The sequence below is a fragment of the Nicotiana tabacum genome, chromosome 18 (assembly GCF_000715075.1).
Source record: "Nicotiana tabacum cultivar K326 chromosome 18, ASM71507v2, whole genome shotgun sequence".
NCBI classification, from domain to species: Eukaryota; Viridiplantae; Streptophyta; class Magnoliopsida; order Solanales; family Solanaceae; genus Nicotiana; species Nicotiana tabacum.
Window position 1 is genome coordinate 23,081,512 of NC_134097.1, and position 18,934 is coordinate 23,100,445.

Genomic DNA, 18,934 nt, shown 5'->3' on the forward strand with positions numbered 1-18,934 from the left:
TCTAAAATAAACTCAACTAGGGAGTGGAGACCCTATGTTGGAAAGGTGACTAGGGAGTGGAGACCCTATGTCTAAAAATAAACTCAACTAGGGAGTGGAGACCCTATGTTGGAAAGGCGACTAAGGCGTTGAGACCCTATGTCTGAAATAAGATCAACTAGGGAGTGGAGACCCTATGTTGGAAAGACAACTAGGGAGTGAAGTCCCTATGTCCGAAATAAAATCAACTAAGGAGTGGAGACCCTATGTTGGAAAGCGACTAGGGAGTGGAGACCCTATGTCTATACTAAAATATCAACCGGGGAGTGGAGACCCTGTGTTTGGAAAAGTGACTAGGGAGTGGAGACCCTATGTTGGGAAGGCGACTAGGGAGTGGAGACCCTATATCTAAAATAAAATCAACTAGGGAGTGGAGATCCTATGTTGGAAAAGGCGACTAGGTAGTGGGGACCCTATATCTAAAATAAATTCAACTAGGGAGTGGAGATCCTATGTTGGAAAAGGCGACTAGGGAGTGAAAACCCTATGTTGGAAAAGCGACTAGGGAGTGGATACCCTATGTTGGAAAAGCGACTAGGGAGTGGAGACCCTATGTCTAAGATAAAATCAACTAGGGAGTGGAGACCCTATGTTGGAAAAAATGTAACTAGAGATTGGGGACCCTAGGCTACCATGTTTTGAATTTTTTCTTCTTATTTTTTTTTCTTTTTTCTTTTTTTATTTCATAGAAATGCGGGAAAGAACTTTGGACCTGCTTGCGCAGTTTCTCTTTGGTTGCACCTGCTTCTTGCAAGGTTGCTTTGGATTGCACCTGTTTGATATTTTCAAATAAAGTACAATTGTTAGTTTGAAATGGTGGTTGGTTTTGTGGCCTTGAATATTTCAATCACTTGATCTCGGTCCTTTCAACTGCAATTGTTTTTTCCCTGAGGACTGATTTCATTTCAAGCCCTGGAGAACCTCTGGTTTTTCCAGACTTTGCCATGACGGTTGGTCGGTGGACCTCAACCTTTTCGACTTTATTTTTCCTTCGTAGGCCATTCCCTTTTGACTTCCTTTTTTTTCTCTCTTTTTTTTCTTCTTTTTTTTTCTTTTTTTTTCTAAAAAAAAACTTCAGAGCATTGGGGGACTTTTGGGTCCTCAAACTTTGTCGCAATGGCTAGTCGCATGGGACTTAACCTTTTCCAACTTTATTTCACCTTCGTAGGCCTTTCATTTCTGGCTTCTTTCTCCCAACTTTAATTACAGATCATTTGGGTACCTTGGCTTTTCAAACTTTTGCTGAGATGGTTGGCCATGTGGGACTCAACCTTTTCAACTTCATTTGCCTTTATAGGCACTTCAATTAGATTTTCTCTTTCCAAGAGTTTTGATTTCGAAGCATCAGCCGTCATGGCCAGTCGAGGCTGACTTATCCCCCTGACGAGGCTGGGTGCCTTTTTGCATATTAACTTGTATCAAATGAGAACCTTGTAAATCAGTCATACCATCCTTTCTTTGCTTAGTTTCGGAACAGAGTTAGATCGAAAGGGATTCAAAGAAAATAAACAATAGAATGGAGAATGAGTTTAAAACAAGAAGTGTCTCTTTCGGGGAAAGGAATGAAGGACTTATCCGGAGTACATGCAGACTTCAATGAATATGACGTGCCTTTTGAACTGGATTCCTGATCTGTGTAAACCATCTGACTCTAAGAAATTCATCACAACGTTTGCCTTAAAATCGAGAAACCTAGCCAGGACTCTGTCGATACCGATGGCTGTGAGAATCCTCTTTTCGATCAGGGGCGCCCTTTGCGGGTTTTCATGAGCTGGCCTCTCTCATTTCTCTTCTCATCATCGCCTTATAGTGCTCTTTGCGAGTTTTCACTAACAAGACTCTCTCATTTCAATTTCTCTGCTTATTGTCGTCTCACTGTGCCCGTGGAGTTTAACCAATAAGACTCTTATTTTATTTCTCTCATTTTATTGTATCAGATCCAAGTAACTCTATCCTTCCATTTTGAACCTCTTTGCCGATTGATCAGAAGGACTTGAATAGGGTTTTGGGTAAAAAGGATTTGGGATTGAGTTACAACTTTGGAACTTTTCGGGCGAAACCATCGCCGAGCCATTATTACATTTGCCCCAGTTTCACTTTTGGTGGAATTTAGATTATTTGTTTTGGTGTGACTGAACCCCAGAGAGAGGCTGCCTACGTATCCTTTCGGAATCAAGTCGAACGTAGTTCAGGAAACTTTATTTTGTTTTTTTATTTATTTTCTTCTTCTTTTTTTTTTGTTTTCTCTTTCTTTTTCCTCTTTTTTTTTCATTTTCTTTGTCTTTTCTTCCTTTTTTTTATTCTTCTTTTTCTTCTCTTTTGTTTTCATTTATCATCTCAAAAATTATTTTTTTTCAATAACGCTTTAAAGTTCCAAAGAGGGAAATCAAAGAAGAGTAACTGGTTCAAAAGGGTTTGCAAAGGGTTGATAGTGTTTGGGTAGCGAGAATAAAAGCCTTCATCATCCCAACTGGAGAACATTAATACTATATGGAGGATCAAACACAGTACCTTTTGACTGCATTTGCATTGATAGCTGTTTTTGGGATATTTCCTTCGATGTGTCCCAAGTACAATGCACTCTTTTGACAGTACTCTTGTTGCAATGTATAGATCTTTCCAATCTGGAACCAATTTTCCTTCAGTTGTTCTAAATCTTTGTTTTATTTCCTTAAACGTATCCTCATTGCGATCTAATTCTTGATTCATTACTTCAAGCTCTGACAGCTTTTCAGGATCTGGGCATGAAGTCCACAAGCATGTCATGTTATTGAAATCTGCATTTAACAGAACTGAAAAGAAAAATAAGAAAAGTGACAAGACTAAGAAAAGAGATATTCCTGGACAATGAAATATTAATTTCATTTGATTCTTGATTTATGATTTTTTTATTTTTCTTTTTTCTTTTATTTTTCAATTATGAAGATAGAAGGGTTTACATCAGAAAGTAAGACAATAAGGTAAAACATCCGGATCACACCCTGAGATAATCCGGACGCAGAAAGGATAGCAAGACTGGCTATTAAGACTCTCATTTTATGGGAAAATTTCATGCTTGTCGACCATTTTTTGGCTTTTCTTCTGTCTCGACAGGCCGCAACGACCTTCAGTACCGAATCAAATTCCTCAGCTTCACAAATCATTCCAACTATTGGCCCGATGTTGTGGGCAGGCATAGATTGTTCGTCACATCAGGAGCTTCTTCATCGCGAAAAACGATTCTTTCAGCTTCAATCAAATATTCAACTGTCCTTTTGAGGGTCCAATAGTCCTCCGTATTATGTCTCACTGCTCCATAGTGGTATTCATATCTAGTATCAACTCGGTGCGATTTCGGGGCCACTGGCTGCAATAGATATAGCCTGATTAGCTTTAGTAACAAGCTTGAATATGATTCACCAATAGGAGTGAACTGATTCTTTCTAAAAGGTTCTCTTGGGCGAGGATTGTACTGGGGATCATTTTGTAGAGTATTATATGGAGCTTGGTAAGGATAGGCATTTCTGGGAGGTGGAGCTCGATTTTGTGGATAATGTTGTGGTCGCGGGTAAGGTTGCGCGTTCATCATCGCATAAGGAGGTGGTGCCATGGCATAAGCAACATCTTGAAGGGGATAATAATGTTGAGGGACCTCAGGAGGCATATATGATTAGCCGAATGACCTAGGGGCCCCCCTCGAGCTAGAAGCCATAATGGCTCCTTCTTCTCTCCCGTTTTCATTTATCAAATCCGCTGAACCATTTTGGACATCTGGTGATGTTGCTTTAAAAGCAACATGACTCAAGATTCGACCCGTTTTTAGCCCACTTTCTACCATCTCCCCAATTTTGATAGCCTCAGCAAACGACTTTCCAATAACGGACATTATGTTCTGGAAGTAGTCCGCCTCTTGGGCCTGTAGAAAGACCGTGACCATTTCAATTTCATCCATTGGAGGCTTTACCCTAGCAGTTTGTTCACGCCATTTGACAGCATATTCGCGGAAGCTTTTTGCGATTTTCTTTTTCAAATTGGACAAAGCGTTTCTGTTGGAAGCGATGTCCACATTATACTAGAATTGGCGGACAAAATCTCGGGTCATATTGTCCCACACATGCCAATGGGTAATTTCTTGATTCGTATACCACTTAGAAGCAATTCCGAAGAGGCTTCCCCCAAAATAGGCCATTAGCAGCTCCTCTTTTCCACCAACACCACTCAGCTGGTTACAGTACTGTTTCAGATGAGTGATCAGGTCTCTGTGCCTGTCGTACTTTTCAAATTTGGCGTCTTGAAGCCAGCTGGCAAGTGGACATGGGGAAACATACAGAGGTCAGAGTATGAGACACTCTTTTGGCGACTTAGACCTTGTATGTGTTTTAGGCTTTGTTCGAGGCTCTTCATCTTCCGAGGCATTTCCTCTTGCTCGGGATTTTTAACCACCTTTTCTTGCTCCACCAAGAGATCATATTGCGGAGGTTGAGTGAAAGAACACGTGGTCACATATGTTATTTCTGACTGAAGCTATGGACCCTAAAAGATGAACATTGGAGGCGGTGTCCTTGAAGCCGGTGACTGGGGGCGAACCACAGAAGGCATGCCAGGATCATTGGAGGGTTCCCGCATGGGACGAGTGGGTTGGGTACAGGCGCGTTGGTAATCGCACCTGACCTGGGATCAACTCAGGGAACCCAGGAATTGCACTTGGCGGATCCCTACCATTAGACCAGGCGTCCCACATTTCCAATATGCGAAGACACAACCTCTTATTCTCTTCAGCAGCTGTTGATTCTAGCTGCAAACTAGTCGATGTCGGGCTCTCCTTAGGACCGATGATTGGTAGATTGCTTGTGGAGGCCATCTGTGCCTTAGGATCTTGTGAAGGAGGGGAGGCTAGACTACCAACAAAATCAACCGCCAAACCCTGGCTAATTTGTACACCCAACAACCTTGTTAGTTTCGAAACATTTAATATATAGGAAATCGCACGTTGGGAAGCAATGCACCTGACAGTTAAACGCTTCTACCATATGTTTGAACGATTGCATGTTTCATCCCGACCTTAACCAAGTCTTTCAGTATGTACCTCTTTTCTTTTATTTCTGTCTCTCTTTAATCTCTCTTGATTTTCCCATTTTATTTTTGCCGCTCTCTTTTATTTTTGGCACTCTTTTTTTTTCTTTTTTTCTTTTTCACTCAATTTTTCTTTCTCTTTTTTTCAGTTTATTTTTCACTCAGTTAATTTTATGGCTATGATCGAATCTGATGAGGATTGCCTACGTATCATGGCGCCGCATGAATCAGATCATGCGTAGTACGGGAAGATCGAAAATGAAGTAAATAAACTAACTCTTTTTTTTGTTTGAATTTTTTGAAAGAAATGCGTTAAAAGAAGAAAGGAAATATTTTTTTTTGATATTTTGATTTTTGTTTTGTTTTTTGAAAGAAAGACTTCTAAAAATTCATTTGCTTTTGATTTGAACTTTGGAAATTTTAAATGTAAAAAAGAAAATATTTTTGTTTGAATTTTCATTTGTTTTCTCTTTTTCTAAAAAAGAAAAAAAATATTTTTGGATTTTGGATGTCGCCTCTTAATTTTCGAAAGATGGACTTTTAAGAAAATGTTTTGGATTACTGAGTTTTTTTTTACTTATTTACAAAAGTACTTCTAAAGAAAAGTAAAAACATTTTGGGACTTCAATTTTTTCAAAAATTTGTTTTTTGAAAGAGAGACTTTTAAACAAGGAAAAGAATTTTTTTTATTCCTTTTTTCTAATTTTGTTTTTTTGAATTTTTGAAAAATAAATATTTCAAAATAAAGGAAACTTGTATTTTGGATTTTAATTTTGATTGATTTTTCTTTTATTTCTTTTTTCCATGTAAAAGACTTCAGCATGAAGGAAACTACTTTTTTATTTAGTTTAAAAACTTCTTCTTCTTTTTAAATTTTCTAATGAAAGATTTCTAAAGAAGGAACTAAAGGAAAATATTTTTGGATTTTTTGAAAATTGGGGCCGGAACCGATAAGGTTTGCCTATGTATCTCACATCCGGTGAGAATCAGACCTGCGTAGTTCGGTCAGTTTTGACGGAACAGGGAAACATGACACTTGCATATTTTGGGTTCATGTTGAAATGACTTTTCTTTTTTTCAGAATTCCGGCAGAGTTTCAGAATTTTCTAAATACCTACCTCACTTTTTTTGATTTTCTTTTTTCTTTTTTGATTTTCTTTCCCTATTCTAGAAGCTGGTCAACATACAAGCCGAAACAAATAGATGCACAAGTAGCACGTAAGATGCATCAGGATGGTCTTTTTAATTTGGGTACACTTGTCATAGACGGACCCAACCCCTGTGTTGAGTCCCCAAAGTCAGATGCATGTGATGCAAACAAGTATTCCTACTAGGGATTCGGCATGATGATATGTTATTATAGGTTTAAAACTTGGGTGTATTGTTCTAGACCTGGCTTAGCCGAGCAAACAGCCCGAGTCGGGAGGGGGGGGCAGTGTACCGGAAATAAAGAAGTTTCACTAGCTTTGCAACTTGTCCGAACCTCGTTCTAAAATTGGGATATGACTCTAACAGAAAAGAAGTCACACGAAGTGCACACTTCCCAGATGATTTAGAAGACTCAGGGAGAAGAGGGTTTCGTAACAATTTATATATAGTCCAAACAATATCAAAGCGGTAAAAAGCGACATTTAGCACATTAGACTCAAACATGTAAAAATCATATAATAAATAAAGCCAACTATAACAGTTATTCTAAGATTGAATTCTTGAACCCTGAACCAAAAGTTCTGGGTTCGATCATGATCCCCAGCGGAGTCGCCAGAGCTGTCACACCTCCTTTTTACCACCCCAGGGTATATGAGGGAGTTTTTCCAATTAAAGTTATATTATTCGAAATGAGATTATTTATTTAATTTATTTTTTCAGAGTCGTCACTTGGGATAATTATTTTGGTGTCCCAAGTTACCGGTTTATTTTAAAATCCCAAATCGAGGAATTCCAGACTTTATTTTTAAAAGTCTGCGAACTAGAAATTCTAAGTAAGGAATTCTGTTAACCCGGGAGAAGGTGTTAGGCATTCCCGGGCTTCGTGGTTCTAGCACGGTCTCTTTAACTATTATCAATTGGCCTATTAATTTACTACACATTTTAAACCTGTTGTGCATTTTTAACCTTATAACCGCTTTTAATTATTTTAAAATGCGTCTAGGAAGATTCAATGCTATTTAAAATAGGTCTTAAACCACGCTACATGAAATGCACCCGCGGTTCGCGACACGTTTTATTTAACATTGTTGAGAATTGAAATTGGGTCACATGAAATGTACACCCGAGTTTTGTAATTAAAAATCTCAACTACATTACGGGAACCATACCCGTAGCTATGATAAATTATTTAAAACGCGTCCAAAGAAACTACGAAGATTCAATTTTCAATAGCAACATTTGTGAGGGCAATAGATAATTTAATTTATTTATGGCACACCTCAAATCTTTTCTATACGAGTTAACTCTTGACTTAATTTTAAGAAGGCCATGAGTTATGGATTTTGTTTGCGTATGGCACACCTTAATTTATTTCAAAGGGTTTTATTATTCGAAGTTGTTATGATCGGGTTACATGAAATGCACCCCTGAATTTGGGAATTAGGTATTATGACTATGTCACGGGAACCGTACCCATAGTCACGATGAATTAATTATGTGCCTAAAGCAAACTACGGTATTTGTGATTCTATTATCCTAAAATTAGAGATTTTGCATGTGAGGTTCAAATATTATGGTAACATACATGTGGGAATCAACTCGTTCTTTTAATTTAAACAAAAAAAAAAAGATTCTATTAAGAAAAAATTGGAAGTAGTTACTTTATCGAACTCTACTGGTTTGTAAACAATCCCGGAATGCATTGCAAATATAGCCTTGCAGTTAAGGTTACAACTTAAAATTCAAAGTCAACTCAATTTTGTATACATTAATCCTCCTTTAGATTGATTCTGTATACATTATTCCTCAGTAAACAATTAAAACCATAAAGAAGAAATAACATAATGAGCACCCCTACCATTTTAACTTTCATTACCACATTTTCCACCCAGCTAGGAGATTAGGGAACAAATATACAATTAATTGCATCTAATTATACATATTACAGTAATAATAATTTCAAAACTTTAGGACAGCTTTAAGCTTATAGCCCTTTAGCTTCAACAAATCACCAACCCTTGTATTTTCTGCTTCAACCAAATGCTCATACTACACACATGTATTTCAAAACCCACATAGCATATCACCACATTAAACATAATTGATTGTGTATATGTGCATATATGCTGGATCTATCAATACCCACCTACTTTTTCTTAACTGTACCATCAATATTGACAAAACACAAAACAAATACAACAAATATAAGAAAATAAACAAAAATAACTAGATATATAAAACAAATCTAAAAAATAAAGAGAGGGAGGAAGAAAGAATACCTTTGCCAAGCAGAAAGGGCACGACTACGAAAAAATATTTGCGCAAGAAATTACCATCAACTTTTGTCGCGTACAAAGAAGCAAAAACCGAAAGGAAACAGCAACCCGTATTAAGGAACACAAACAGCAACGGCAAAATCAGCGAAGCAACATCCACGGCTCCAAAACAGCTTTCATAAACCCAGAAAGCGAAGAAATCAAGCTTCATTTTTAAGAATCGAAATTAGGGAGGAAGGAGCTGAAATTCATGTTCTTTTCTGATTTTAAAGGAAAGAAATCACTCCATTTCTTTTCTATGAACAGATTGGAAAAGAAGAAGCAGAAAACCGACTTTAGAATTCTTTTTTTTAAGTTTCAGTATTGTAGGTTTTGGACTCGATTTTGAAATGCTGAAATTCGTTTTCAGCCCCTTCTTTTCTCTTTTCTTTTTTATTTTGTGATAATTTGTGTATTTGGATGGAATTTAAGGGAGAGAATGAATGTGGAAGAAGTTCTGTTGCTGAAGATGAGAACAGAGAAGAAAGAAAAAGGGAGCAGGGTTTTTTTTTTTGCGCTGCTACTTCTATTTTTCAGAGAAGGGTCTATATCGCTTGGTTCTCTCCCCAAATCTCATCCTCTAGGTCTAGATTTTAGAGATTTTAATGAGAGAGGGTAGTGGGTTTGGGGATGATGGGTTCAAGTGTGTTTGGGCTGGGGTTGGATTGGGGAAAATGATATAACGATTTTATATAGTAGGGGAGCCGGGCGGGTCATGTCCATTTTTGGGCTGGGACGGTGGGTATTTGGGGATGGGTTAATTGATTTTGAAGGGAAAATTATTGGGCCGAATTGGGGATATTGAAAATGGCCCAATTTCAAAAAATGAAACTCTTTTCCAATTCTTTCTTTTATTCATAATTTTTCTTTTCTTTCCCTCTTTTTTTTAAATTAAAAATCCTAACTTATCTAAAAATGTGAAATTAGACTAATTAAATAATTATAAAAATTACAAACATCACTTAATTCTAAATTAAAAGAGGAAAATCAATAAACTAAAATTAAAAGATAAAATGTAAAAATGAACTATTTTTTTGTGATTTTCAAATTTTATAAAGCAAATAATTACTGATTAATTCTAAAAATGTAAAAACAAATCTTAAATGCAATGCATGACATTTTTGTTATTTTTTCATAATTTAAATAAAAATTAAACATGCACAAAAAATGCAAATAATTGAGAAAATTTCTAAAAAAAAATTCCTAAAATGGCAAATAATTAACAGAAAACTTATTTTCCTGGGATTTTATAGGAGTACTTCATATAGGGTAAAAATCACATGCTTACATTATTTGTTCACTAAAATTATTTAAAATATTAACTTAACATTATAAAAATATAAAAAAGATATTTTTTGCATGAATAATGTAACTATACATGAATATAGGCTATTATTACAAAAATGTGAAATTAGCCTAAAAATGCAAATATAATTATGAGAAATGAAATGAGTATTTAAAAATATGTATGTTGGTCTAAATAATAAGTTTGGATCATAAATATAATTTGAAGGATAATTATTGAGTATTTATACAATAAAAATGCAGAAGAAAATTATTTTAAGGCTTCTAAAAATCATGAAAAATTATGTAAAATGCTTGTATGGGTTTATAAACTAAATGAGGATGCACATATAATGTTTTGAAAGTATATATGTATGTTTTAAAAAATATGAGGGAAATATTGGGTATCAATAGCCGCCCCTCTTTACCCTAAAATGATATAAGAGTTGTCGGGTAAAGAAAATGATGACCAATTTTGGCCGAATTGAATGTAGGATGATGTGATTTAGGAAAAATGGGGGCCGAACCCTGGTTCCTGAGTTTCCTACATATCCCTAGTGTTACGGGAATCAGGCCATGTGTAGTTATGGATCCAACGGTGAACAAAACAGATGGAGTTATTATAGGAATGGTCGTATGTTTCGGAAAGGGTTCCTTTGGGTAGGACAGTATCGGATGAATTTATGCAAAGTCATTAATATGAATTTGAAACGTTATGGCTATATCAATGAGCAAATACTTGAACGGTCATAGAGTAAGAAGCAGGAATTGATGATGGTCAGTTCGCTTTGAAATAATTGTAGGATGCAAATGTTATGAATGGAAACCGGAGCGAGGATTGCTCCTATTTGAAGAATGGTTACTTCCTGGATTACATGCAAAACTTAAAATACGATGCATGCAAATATATATGGGTTATTGCAAGAATTTAAACATGATGCAAATTCCCTTTGGACCATGAAGGTTGTCTTTGGACGGTGAGGATGATGTCCTTGGACCATGATTTCCTGGGAAATGAATCGTGAGATAAGGGATTCGCATGCCATGAAATGATGTTCTCCGGCCATGAAAATGGTGCCTCTGAACTATGACGCCTTTGAATAATGATGTGCAATATTAAGAGATCCTCAGGCCATGACATGCTGCCTTCCAGCTACGAGAATGATGCCTTCGGAATATGGTGCCTTTGGATAAGATGGCAATGTTTTATCCCATGAGATGCAAAGACATGATGCTGGGTCATATGCGAAGCAAAACAAGACAGAGCTTAGTCTTACATAAGATTCGGGCAGAGCTTAACCACAGGAAAGCAAAAAATAGTGCTAGATTTCAAGTAGCATAGCATTCGGTATTATGAAAGGAAAGGTAGAGCTTAGAGTTATGTAGTTGAGGTAGCAAGACTTAGCCTCATGCAAGAAAGGGAGACAGTGCTTAGTCTCATGCAATTAGGAGACAATGTTTAGTCTCATGCAAAGAAAGGCAATGTTTAGCCTTATGAAGTTTAGGAGGCAGGGCTTAGCCTTATGCAAAATGGGAGATAATGCTTAGTCTCATGCAATTAAAGGAGACAAGTCTTAGTCTCATGCAATGAAAGGCAGTTCTTAGCCTTATGCAATTGAGGAGGCAGGGCTTAGCCTCAAGCAAAAATAGGAGACAATGCTTAGTCTCATGCAGGGAAAAGCAATGCTTAGCCTTATGCAATTGAAAAGGCAGGGCTTAGCCTCATTCAAAATGGGAGACAATGCTTAGTCTTATGCAATTAAAGGAGACAGGGCTTAGTCTCATACAATGGAAGACAGTGCTTAGCTTTATGCAATTAAGGAGGCAGGGCTTAGCCTCATGCAAAATGGGAGACAATGCTTGGTCTCATGCAATTAAAGAAGACATGGCTTAGTCTCATGCAATGGAAGACAGTGCTTAGCCTTATGCAATTGAGGAGGTAGAGCTTAGCCTCATGCAAAATGGGAGACAACGCTTAGTCTCATGCAAGAAAAGGAGACGAGGCTTAGTCTCATGCAATGGAAGACAGTGCTTAGCCTTATACAATTGAGGAGGCAGGGCTTAGCATCATGCAAAATGGGAGACAATGCTTAGTCTCATGCAAGAAAAGGAGACAAAGCTTAGTCTCATGTAAGTAAAGGTAATGCTTAGCCTTATGTAATTGAGGAGGCAGGGCTTAGCCTCATACAAAATGGGAGACAATGCTTAGTCTCATGTAACGAAAGGATAATGAGTGATAGCAGAGTATTTTCTTATCTGGAGACATGTTTACATTTGGCAGCCTTGTTGTTATGAAAATAGTGATTTTGATATGTGTATACTTGAGAATATTCATGTTATGTTCATTGTGCCTGCATTCAAAGAAAAATTATGAGTTTTGTGGGGAAAGTTGGTTCATGCCTTCACCTGCTTGCTTTGCTTTGCTCTGGAGATCCTATTTGAGTTACCGTGGGTAACATCTGGCTGCCATAGAAATACAGTTTTCGAAAAATATGTATGCATTTGATAAACATAGTTATTTAAAAACATAGTACTATACGAAATTGAGTAAACTAGACGAATCAATGACTATTACACTTTTAGAGACATTGTGACTTCCTTGCATTAGAATTTTTAGGGTCCTCCTCAAAATTCTGGCCCAGTTTTATAAGCGATTCTTCGGCCGTTCTGCATATGAAGAAATTGTTTGGACTTGCTCCGGAATTTTGAGGGTCCTCCTTAAAATTCTGCCCCAGTTTCTAACCCTGGGGAAAATGAAGATTTTATTAAGATATGACCGAACCCACAGGGCTGCCTACGTATCCCCTCTTAAATAGGAATCTGGTCAAGCGTAGTTCAGTTTGGTTTCGTTCAAATTGGACTTAGGCTTATTCTCAAAAAATTTCACCTCTCTGACAATTTCCTCAGGTATTATATCTTCTTCTTATATTTCCTCTGAATCACTATCCTTATGTTGTGTTGTCTCATTACATGTCACAGTCGTCGGTTCATCAGGATAAGTAATAATAATGTTATATAGAGAAAATGTAAAGGAAAATAATATTTGATGCGATGTCCGATCACAAATTAATGAGTTTCCTCGATGCTTACTTTGGCTACAACCAAATTAAGATGAACCCATATGAATAGGAAAAAACTTCGTTCGTAACAAGCTTTGGCACATATTGTTATAATGTAATGCCTTTCAGGCTAAAGAACACTGGAGCCACTTACCAGTGGCTTGTAAACAAAATGTTTAAGAAACAAGTAGGGAATGCTATGGAGGTTTACATAGATGATATGCTGGTTAGGTTTTTTAACGCAAGTGATCATCTTAAACACCTGCAATAAACTTTTGTCATCTTAAGGAAGCACACCACGAAGCTTAATCCCGAGAAGTGTGCATTCAGGGTCAGCTCCGGTAAGTTACTGGGATTCCTTTTGTATCAAAGTGGGAGCGAGGTTAACCCCGACAAAATTAAAGCCATCGAAAACATCCTGGACCAACTTTCAAGTGTAAAAGAGGTTCAAAGGCTGACAGGGAGACTGACCATTTCGCGATCTTCGAAAAAATGCCATCATTTCTTTGCACTCCTCAAAAAGAAGAACAACTTCAAATGAATCCCGGAATGTCAATAGGCTTTGAAGGATTTGAAAAGGTATTTGTCAAGTCCTTCATTGCTTTCAAAACTAGAGGAAGGCGAATGAGTACTAATCTACTTGGACATCTTGGAGGTAGCGATAAGTGTCATTTTAGTCTGCGAGGATGAAGGTACACAATCCACTATCTATTATGTTAGTAAAATTTTGACGGGAGCAAAATATTCTACCCACATTCCGGAAAAATTTGCTTTAACCCTTGTAATTGTCGCTAGAAAACTAAGGCTTACCAATGTCACTCAATAGCTATGGTGACCATATTTCCCCTACGGAACATTCTTCATAAACCTGAATTCTCAGGTAGATGGGGCAATCGAAATGAGTGAATTTGACAAAGAATATAAACCTAGGACTGAGATTAAGTCGAAAGCTTTGGCCGACTTTATGGTTGATTTCAGTCTAGGACTTTTACCTTTGGCTACCAAAAAAGCAGTGATGGTGTCAGAATCATCATCGGGTGTTTGGACCTTATTTACGGACAAAGCTTCCAACGTGAAGGGGTCCGAGATTGGCATAGTGCTAGCCATGCCCTCAGGAGAAACCCTAAGGCATGCCATAAAAACTGTTCCTCTAACTAACAATAAAGTAGAGTATGAAGCTTCGGTGTAAGACTCGAGCTGGCCCGTGTATTGGACTCCGAGGTCATAGAAATCAAATGCGACTCCCAATTGGTAGTAAATCCGGTCTACAGGATATTCGAAGTCAAATAGGAACACATGCAACAAATGTAGTGAAAGCAGGGGCTCTGCTCGACCGGTTCAGGGAATGGTAAGTCACACACATCCCGAGGGAAGAGAATGCGGAAGCAGATGTACTAGCCAATCTTGGATCATCCATGGAAATGAAAGGATCGGACTTCGGCACGGTCGTACAACTTATGCATTCTGTATTGAATACGGATAGCTATTACGAGGTAAACACGACCAATATGGTCTAGGACTAGAGAAATAAGTTCATTAACTATCTTGAGCACAGAAAATTTCCTGAAGATCCTAAGGCATCCTGGGTGTTGTACACTAAAGCAGCTCGGTACAGCTTTAAAGAAGGGCAATTGTATAGAAGATCTTTCCAAGGCTCATTGGTCCGATGTTAACTATGTCGTGCGAGAAGTCCATGAAGGGATCTACGAAAATCACTCAGGCGCAGATTCCTTAGTGTTAGAATTAATTAAAGTAGGATACTACTGGCCCCAAATAAAGTAAGACGTCAAGGCCTATGTTAAAAAATGCGATAAATGTCAACGTTATGCACCGTTGGTACATCAACCGGCAGAGCCACTACACTCAATCTTTTTGCCATGGCCATTCATGAAGTGGGGGATGGATATAGTCGATCTGTTACCACCAGCCCCCGGTAAGATAAATTTCTTTCTTTATTTTAACTGACTATTTTTCCAAATAGGTTGAAGCAGGTCCTTATCAGAATATCGGCGAGCGCGAAATGGTTGATTTCTTGTGGGAGAATATAATTTGCAGATTCAAAATACCAATAGAGATAACCTACGATAACGGGCCACAATTAATAGGTGAAAAGGTCACAAATTCCTTGGAAACTTGAAAATACATTGTCACCCTATCATCCGAGCACAAATGATCAAGCAGAATCAACAAACACGGTGATTATACGAAATCTCAAAAAGAGATTGGAAGCAGCTAAATGTAAATGGCCTGAAGAGCTGCCAGGAGTACTATGGACGTACCGGACAACGACCAAGTCAAGAAAGGGGGAAACTCCTTTCTCTCTTGTATATGGATCAGAAGCCTTGATCCTGGTGGAAGTAGGAGAACATACCTTGATATATTTCCGAGCGGACGAAGAAACAAACAATGAGGCAATGTTGGTCAAATTGGAACTGCTTGATTATCGCAGGGACTTGGTGTGTATATGGATGGTAGCCCAAAAGAAGAGAAAGGAAATATATTACAATCGAAGAGCCAACCTCAATTATTTTAAAGCAGGAGACTTGGTTTTAAGGAAAGTAACTCAGAACACCTGGGAGCTCAATGCAGGGAAATAGGTCCAACATAGGAAGGCCCCTACAGGGTACCAGTTATCATCGGGAAAAGGGTCATATAAATTGGAAAATCAAGACGGTAAAGTTGCTGAGCAACTGGAACGTGGCATACCTCAAAAGATACTATAGCTGATGAGCCTCGCATACACTGAAAGTATATGCTGCACTATTTTTCCCTTTGTCCAGCTATTGTTCCAATTAGGTTTTGTGGAAAGGTTTTAAACGAGGTAGAAACGGAAAGCATACTGCGAAGGAATCTTCATCAGCAGAAATAAGACTTTTAAATGACAAGGCACGCAAGTAGATAACCACTACGGAATGGTTAGATAATCTTTTGCTCGGTAGCAAAGTTCCTACCGGGAAGTAAAATTTGTTATCGAACAAAGATTACCCGACCGTTCACAAGTGCAAGCCACTAGGGGATTGTTAGATAATCTTTGTTTCGATAGCATAAATTGCTTAGGGGAAGTGAAGCATGATATTGAACTGAAGATTAACTAACCATTCATTAGTAGAATCCTCGAAAAGGTGCAAAACTTCTAGCGTTCCAATTCACATTCTTCCCATTCAAACACTGGGAGGGATGATATAAGGATACAACAAAAATGATTGCCACATCAACCAGGATACAAACCCGAAAACAAAACTGTATCATCAGGACCGGGGATTGTGCGGCCAGCCCCGTAGAAACCAGTTGTACAAGTTAGCCACAAGTGATGGCAATTTATTTTAGCACAATGAATGTTTACGTACTTTTTTGAAAATGGAAGGAATAAAGTAAAATCCTTTGGTTTTATCTTGTTTCTTGTCCTATCGATGAATTAATTTTACCGTTTGAAAGTTAAACAAGTACTTCAAATGCTAGTGCCATAATGAACATGAGACGCCTTCTTCAAGAACGCCATAAACATAAACATAAGAGGGCCCTCTCTTATGAAATCCTTAAGTTAAATGGTTGATTTCTGAAGAACATTTGCCCGGAATCCAAATACTACTGGGAAAAATACACCCGAAGCCTCACATATCTCAGTGCGGAAAACTTGCAAGAAATATTTAATAAAAAGTACGCAACAAGAAAAACTTGCATGATACTTGACCAAACATAAGCTTATATTCACAATAAACATGTCAAATAACACAAGTACAAAGATATGAAAAAGAAAGGAATGCAAAAACTTAGCTGCTGCATCTTTAAAACCTGGAGGAAGAGAAGCATCTGCACCCCCAAGAGAAGTAGTTGGATCCGCTACTGGTTTAATAGTTTGGCCTTCACCATTTTGGCCTTCAACGTCATTACCTTCCGATTCTTCTTCAATTCCTGGGAACTTGGAACCATAACCAGAAGTGTCGATAGTATCAGGACGGATCGGAAGACCCCTTTGGGCAGTTGACTTCAACTTACGGACCTTAACGATTTTAGCATCGAAGTCAATGACACCCACTTTGGCTCTTCCAAGGTTTTTTTCCTCACGTTGTACATAAAATATGTTTTTTCAACAATGAGGGAAGCTGCTCGGCGCTGAAGTTCTTCTTTAAGTTGGTCAACCTTGGCAAAAAGGTTATCCTGCGGGGATCTAGTGGCCCAGAGGCTGACAACAATGTACAAATAGTAGAGATCTATGATCCTCTTATGTTTCTCCTCTGACCGGGCATACTTCTCCTTGGCAGTAGTAACTTCTTCAGTTTTGGAGTTTAAGTCTGCCTGCAAATTATTCAATCTTTCTGCAGAAGTAGCCTCATGATTGGATGCAGCAAGAACATCATTATGGACTTTGTCATGACCCTAAAACCAACCTAGTTGCGATGGCGCCTATCATGGAACTAGGCCAACCAGAACATTCACAAATAATTCGATATTTCATTAAAAGCTAGATAATAAACTTTTTCATACTGAAATTTTCGTAAAAGAAATTAATTCAAAAACCAAAATGCAGAAATAAAAGCCCGACCTCGGGTGTCACTAATTCACGAGAAAATACTACAACTGTTCTGAAATATAACAAGACAACATAGTTTGAGAGTATCCAAAAGTACACTAAAAGGAAGATAAAGAAGGAGAAAGAAAGGACTGCGATCGCCAGGTAGTTATCTCGCTATCTCCGGTGAAAGTCTGCGACTGGAATAGTCAACAGCCGCTACCGTGGCCTGAGATACCTGGATCATCACACAAGGTGCGGGGGGTAATGTGATTACACCAACTCAATAAGTAACAAGTCCAAACTATGGACTGATAGGTAGTGACGAACATAACCTCAACAGAAAATAGAAATAAACTATATAGAAAGAGTAGGCATGCTTTCAGTTCAGGAATACAGCTCAAGCAATAAAATAAATACAGATCTAAACAATGTGAGATATAAATCTCAGCTAACCCTATATGCCAATGCACAGAATGTATCAAATGTACCATGCTCCCAGTCTCAAGTGCTCAACCACTCGATATTGCAGATGGCTATCCGGCCCAAAGAAATCCATCCCGGAACATATACAACATTGACTGCAAGTCAACCAGTACCGAGGAACAAGGGTAATCCAACCCAGAGGAGAAATCCATCTCCAGGTGTATATATATACACGCACACTCAACCACTCGGTACCGCATATGGCCATCTGGCCAAGGGAAATCCATCCCAGAACATACTCATCGCTGACTATAAGTCACTCGGTACCAAGGTAAAGGGTAATTCAACCCTAGGGAGAAATCTATCTCCAGATATCAATACTTCGGACAAATCCATGTCCAGGGAAATCCATCCCTCAAAATATCATATGCGCTCACTAGGGGTGTGTTATAGACTCCAGAGGGGCTCCTACAGCCCAAGCGCTATCATAATCATCAACATAACCATTGCGGCATGCAGCCTGATCCCATAACTATCACTCATAATCAGGCTCTCAGTCTCACTCAGTCATCACTCTCCAATCGCATACATACGGGCTCACAATGCCATGAAAACTAGCCCGAAACAATGATATGATGTGCCAAATATTAACAACTGAGAATGAGATATGATATGATATGCATGAATAAGACTAAGTACAGAATATCACTAAATCTAATTAAATGACAGCAAGAAATGACCACTCGGTCTCAATAGTATCACCGTAAAGCCCTAACAGGATATCTAGCATGATTTACAGCACATTTACTTAATCACATGATAGAAACAAGGATATCAACAAGAAAGAGCCACTAAGCGGTGCCATGGAATGAACCAGGCCACAATTCTCACGGTGCACGCCCGCACGCCCATCACTTGGCATGTGCATCACCTCAATACAATCATATAGCATATAATTCGGGGGGTTGAACCCTCATAACCAAGTTTGGAAGCGTTAATTACCTCACACCAAGCCAAATTCTATTACTTTATGCCCTTGCCTTGGCAATCGGCCTCTAAATGTCCCGAATCTAACCAAAAGCAATACAATGCAATCAATA

The 18,934-nt window shown here is 38.2% G+C and overlaps 1 protein-coding gene across 4 annotated transcripts in view; it reads right to left on the bottom strand.

Annotated features, from left to right (window-relative positions):
• LOC107805969 (uncharacterized) overlaps window positions 1-9,217 on the bottom strand; it is a 31,436-nt gene extending 22,219 nt beyond the window's left edge. The window contains exons 1-2 of one of the 4 annotated variants that reach the window (XR_012701944.1): window positions 8,520-9,209; window positions 735-2,831 (exon numbers count right to left, since the gene is read on the bottom strand). The gene's annotated coding sequence lies outside the window, so the exon portion shown is untranslated. Of the gene's footprint in view, window positions 1-734; window positions 2,832-7,997; window positions 8,401-8,519 lie in introns of those variants that run through there. The other 3 variants (XR_001652558.2, XR_012701943.1, XM_075236670.1) reach the window with 3 other exon arrangements.
• Window positions 9,218-18,934: the final 9,717 nt, after the last annotated feature.